Genomic DNA, 6,236 nt, shown 5'->3' on the forward strand with positions numbered 1-6,236 from the left:
CTCTCTCTCGCTCTCTCTCCTCTCTCTCTCTCTCTTCTCTCTCTCTCTCTCTCTCTCTCTCTCTCTCTCTCTCTCTCCTCTCTCTCTCTCTCTCTCTCTCTCTCTCTCTCTCTCTCTCTCTCGTTCTCTCTTCTCTACACTCTCTTAGAATAAAAGGGTTCCAAATGGGTTCTTCGGCTGTCCTAATAGGAGAACACTTTTTGGTTCCAGGTAGAACCCTACCTGGAACGAAAAGGGTTCTACCTGGAACCAAAAAGGGTTCTCCTATGGGAACAGCCGAAGAACTAAGAGTGCATCTCTCTCTCTCTCTCTCTGTCTCTCTCTCTCTGTCTCTCTCTCTCTCTCTCTTTCTCTCTGTCTTGGCTCCATGTGCACTTCATTAAATTTACTTTGAAGTGACGATGACATCATCAGCTGCCTGTTATTTTTTAGGGGGCTGCAGGGTTTCCATGGAAACTTTGATGTCATCACATCCATGCAGGCTTGTTTTGGGAGAAACCACAGTGCAGCCAACATGTGGTAAAGAGAGAGAAAAGGGCTTTTGTTTTGGAAGGATCAGCAGGTTTGTCAACGGGCTGTCTCGGTGGACGAAAGCCAGCAGGTATTCTATCTTTTCCCAGGAGACAGGAGAAGCAGCCAAGGCATTCCTTCGCTCTCTTCCTCCCTCCTAGTGAGAGTGCTCTGTCCATCCCTCAGTCAGACGTCTGGGGCACGTTCAGTAGGCAAACGTTATGGAACATTGCCGATGGAAATATCATGAATAGAGCTGGTGTGATCCCTTACGTATCAGAGAGCCATGTTTGTTCATATACAGTATTTTGGTCTGAACGTTCCACAATGTTGTGCCCTGCTAAGTGTATGCAGCTCTGGGCCTGTATTCACACAGCATCTCAGAGTAGGAATGCTGATCTAGGATCTGTTTTTCCTTGTAAATTATAATGAATAAGATGGGAGGGCCTGATCCTAAATCAGCACTCCTACTCTGAGACGCTTCGTAAAGACAAAGAGGTGTTTGCATGGCACTTGCTCTGGCTGAGGAGGGCTTGTTTAGTACAGAGACTAGTGCTGGCCTCCATGTGAACACTGGGAGTTTTAATGGGAGGTTGAGTACAGAGAGAGAGAGAGAGAGAGAGAGAGAGAGAGAGAGAGAGAGTGGACAGACATGTTTGTGTACAGTTTTAATAGTGTAGTGACGCAGCCCTGCTCTGTGGGCAAGCTTCAGGGCTCCTTGTTAATGTTCACAGCTCAAAACCATTAGTTGGAGGAGAAATTACAGGGGACATAGTAATGGGGTTTAGCCTGGCACCCTCTGAAGAGATGAATAATGTTGACCCTACATGCAGATTACTATACTTACTAACTTCATCTTAATGGGCAGACTACGTAAACATAAATGGTACGGTAGATCAGTCTTCACACGATGGACACTGATAACTAACGAGCAGCAATAGTTCCGGTGCTTGGGTTTTTCCTCACTGGTGCAAATCACGGTTTCGCTTGTGTTAGCATCTTTCGAATTTCAGAAAGGGGAGGGGACATTCGGCCCGTAGACTTACCCGCAAAGAGAGAGGGTGGAGCTCCTCATTACGGTTCCGCTCCTGGTTCTAGCATCTCTTCTCTTAACACGTACAGGCCCAGAACTTAATTTAGTAGCTGACCAATTACGCAAGACTTTAGTTCTGGGTTAACCAAGGTTATTACTAACTTAACGAATCAACCGTTTTGATAATATGTTGACTGATATATGGACGTGTTGAAGTCAAGAATAGAATAGCAAAGGCACTGCAGCTACTGACCTGCTTCCAGTACTCTGAGGTCAGAGGTCACCATACTTTACCCCTCACAACACACCACCTCTTTCCTCTGTCTTCTCTTACTGATCCCCAGACTGACATGGAATCGAAATCTTGACTATTTCTGCTCCTAAAAACTGAATCCATGCCATATTTCACTGTTGTTTCACTAACAGTGTGGACTCGGGGTTTGGATTCCAAAGCTAACTGAAATTCTGTGTGAAGACTTGATGTAGCACACAGAGTATCTCTGGGTCCCACGATCTGTATGGCATCAACGAGAGTTGGTCATGTATTACACATATTATACAGTAAGTGTCATCATGTCATACAATTCCCTGAAATGAAGCCAGAGTAGAGTGTAGGAACAGGCGTGTGACTATGCATGCGTCATGCTTTTTTTTGTCTCTCTGACTTCCTGCTTTTGTCTCACTACTACTCGATTGCGCAATACCTAACTTATCGCTATCAGGGATCTCAGTTTTACATCAAAAGAGCACTTCCTTCAGCAGCCCGGTGAGGTCCAGAGCTGAACCACGAACCGCAAACATCCGTGAGTTCATTTCGTCACGCGTCATTAACCACTCTTCATTGGGCCCCTCTCTCTCCATACTACACTGATAAGGCTGAAAGCAAGCAGAAACACACCAGACTAGAGTGTTAGACGGTTAGGGATTCAAGTACAATAACAAACACTTGTTGTAGATAGGCAGAGCACAACAACGTCTGTGTACTCCCCTGGTTCGTCCCACTAATCATGTCCGACATTTACAAGTGTCGAGTGGTGCTGCATCATGACTGACGTCACCCCAGGAGCTCAATCATATTATTCCTTATGAAAACACAGAAAGAAACAGCTGCTCATAGCCCAGCGACTCAGGGAGTGAGAGACATTGTTTGGAGAATGGCAAGTGGATTTTGATCATTACCAGCCCACTAATACATTTTTAAGTATCGGTGAAGTAAATGTATTTGCCATGATTTACCCAGATATTCAATTAACACACATTGACAGGATAGGAGTTGTTGGGAGTTCTCTTCCTTCTCACCCCTGCAGATCTACCCTGGTTAAAGCAGACTGAATGCTGCTTTAACATTGAAGCATGCATGAGAGCACCAGCTGTTCCGGACAGCTGTGTGATCACACTCTCCGCAGCCGATGTGAGTAAGACCTTTAAACAGGTCAACATTCACAAGGCCACTGGGCCAGACGGATTACCAGGACGTGTACTCCAAGCATGCGCTGACCAACTGGCAACTGACATTTTCAACCTCTCCCTGTCTGAGTCTGTAATACCTACATGTTTCAAGCAGACCATCATAGTCCCTGTGTCCATGAAAGTGAAGGTAACCTGCCTAAATAACAACCGCCCGTAGCACTCACGTCGGAAGCCATGATGTGTTTTGAAATGCTGGTCATGGCTCACATCAACACCATCATCCCGGAAACCCTAGACCCACTCCAATTCACATACCGCACCAACAGATCCTCAGATGACGCAATATCAATCGCACTCCACACTGCCCTTTCCCACCTGTACAAAAGGAACGCGTATGTGAGAATGCTGTTCATTGACTACAGCTCAGCGTTCAACACCAAAGTGCCCACAAAGCTTATCACTAAGCTAAGGACCCTGGGACTAAACACCTCCCTCTACAACTGGATCCTGAACTTCCTGACGGGCTGCCCCCAGGTGGTAAGAGTAGGCAACAACACATCTGCCATGCTGATCTTCAACACAGGGGCCCCTCAGGGGTGCATGCTTAGTCCCCTCCTGTACTCCCTGTTCATCCACGACTGTGTGGCCAAGCACGACTCCAACACCATCATTAAGTTTTCTGACGACACAACGGTGGTAGGCCTGCTCACCGACAATGATGAGACAGCCTATAGGGAGGAGTTCAGAGATCTGTGTCAGAGGAAGGCCCAAAAAATTGTCAAAGACTCCAGTCACCCAAGTCATAGACTGTTCTCTCTGCTACCACATGGCTTCTCCCCCAAGCCATAAGACTATTGAACAATTAATCAAATGTCCACCCAAACTATTTACATTGACCCCCCCCCCCCCCCCCCCCCCCCCCCTTTGTTTTTACACTGCTGCTACTCACTGTTTATTATCTATGCATAGTCACTTTACCCCTACCTACATGTACAAATTCCCTCGACTAACCTGTACCCCCGCACATTGACTCGGTACTGGTACCCCCTGTATATAGCCTCGTTATTGCTATTTATTTTTGACTTTTTATTTTTTACTTCAGCTTATTAGGTAATTATTTTCTTAACTCTATTTATTGAACTGCATTGTTGGTTAAGGGCTTGTAAGTAAGGATGTTATGGTTACGTCTACACCTGTTGTATTCGGCGCATGTGACAAATGAAATGTGATTTAATTTGAATTGAAACAATGGTGAGCACAGCATTCTGTCTGGTTTAACCAGGCTACTGTAGACTGTGGTCCCTGTGGTAGCTGGCTGTCTCAGCCAGGCAGACTTACATAAGGCCTGGGGTATGAGGGAGGGAGTGAATTAGGGATGGAGGGAGGGAGTGAATTAGGGATGGAGGGAGGGACAGTCTATATGCCATCATATATCACCCTCCCCCCCAAACCACCCTGTGTTTACAGTAAACAGTGGGGTGGAATGTAAAGGTATTTGTGTCTGTCCGTCTGATCTCATCGTGATGGTGGTGCAGGGCAGTGTTGGTCTGTCAAGCATTGTGTCCCCCAAACCAGCCAGACCCCCACTCACTCACTCTCCAATCTGATATGGAATGTTTGTTCTGCTAGGGTCCTGTTACGCGGGGGAGGGGAAGAGAAGAGGGGTGCAGCCCTTCACCCTTCACTCACCAGGCTCAAACCCAGCTTTTATCGCTACCCACTTTGACAATACAATTTGATCAATAGTTGTTCACATCACACTACAACTATACAATGGAATGCTCACAGAGACAGGCCTTTTCCACTACTATGCACATTTCACAGATTTGTTCACAGAATACCTGAAGTCAGTCATTATCTTGCCTGTAAATCTCTCTCTCATTAAAAGTAATCTCACAAGTTTATTTGTCCTGTCTTATCTCTCTTATCTTGTCAGCCCACCTATAATAATACCATTAGAGAAAGAGAGAGGGAAAAGAGAGAGGCTTGGGGGGAGGAAGAAAGCGTCAGTTTCCCCCCTGATGTATGACACCACTGCTAAATGAGGGAGACAGTCAGTGTGATTGACAAGATGTGGAACCAAGAGAAATGAGATCAGCGAGAGAAAGACAGAGAGAAAGAATGTCTTTATTGTTTTGGAACTTTGTGAGTGTAATGTTAACTGTAAATTTGTATTGTTTATTTCACTTTTGTTTATTATCTAGTTCACTTGCTTTGGCAATGTAAACATATGTTTCCGGTGACAATAAAGCTCATGAGAGAGAGAGAGAGAGAGAGAGAGAGAGAGAGAAGGAAAGAGGAGGAAAGGAAAGGAAAAGGGGGATACCTAGTCAGTTGTACAACTGAATGCCTTCAAATGAAATGTGTCTTCTGTATTTAACCCAACCCGTCTGAATCAGAGAGGCGTGGGGAGGAGATGTGGGAAGGGGAAAGGCAACACAGATGATTCCTTTCAACAGTTCACAGAGTGCTGGGAAGGCTCTGTTCACAAACACAAACAGACCCAGCAGAGCCACAGAACAGCAACACAATTAGACCCAACCAAATCATGAGAAAACAAAAAGATAATTACTTGACACATTGGAAAGAATCAACAACAAAAAACAGAGCAAACTAGAATGCTATTTGGCCCTAAACAGAGAGTATACAGTGGCAGAATACCTGACCCAAACTTAAGGAAATCTTTGACTATGTACAGACTCAGTGAGCATAGCCTTGCTATTGAGAAGGCCACCGTAGGCAGACCTGGCTCTCAAGAGAAGACAGGCTATGTGCAGACTGCCCACAAAATGAGGTGGAAACTGAGCTGCACTTCCTAAACTGCCAAGTGTATGACCATATTAGAGATACATATTTCCCTCAGGTTACACAGATCCACAAAAAAATTGAAAACAAACCCAATTCTGATAAACTTCCATATCTATTGGGTGAAATACTACACTGTGCCATCACAGCAGCAAGATTTGTGACCTGTTGTCACAAGAGAAGGGCAACCAGTGAAGAACAAACATACAACCCATATTTATGTTTATTTATTTTCCCTTTTGTACTTTAACTATTTGTACATAATATGACATTTGAAATGTCTTTATTCTTTAGGAACTTTTTTAATGTTTAATGTTTACTGTCAATTATTTATTGTTTATTTCACTTTTGTTTATTATCTATTTCACTTGCTTTGGCATTGTACACATGTGTTTCCCATAACAAGAAAGCCCTTAAATTAAATTGAATTGAACTAAAGAGGAAATCTACCCTCCCTCCCTCCCTCCCTCTGTATTCC

This window comes from Salvelinus fontinalis, chromosome 24 (genome assembly GCF_029448725.1).
Source record: "Salvelinus fontinalis isolate EN_2023a chromosome 24, ASM2944872v1, whole genome shotgun sequence".
Taxonomy (NCBI): domain Eukaryota; kingdom Metazoa; phylum Chordata; class Actinopteri; order Salmoniformes; family Salmonidae; genus Salvelinus; species Salvelinus fontinalis.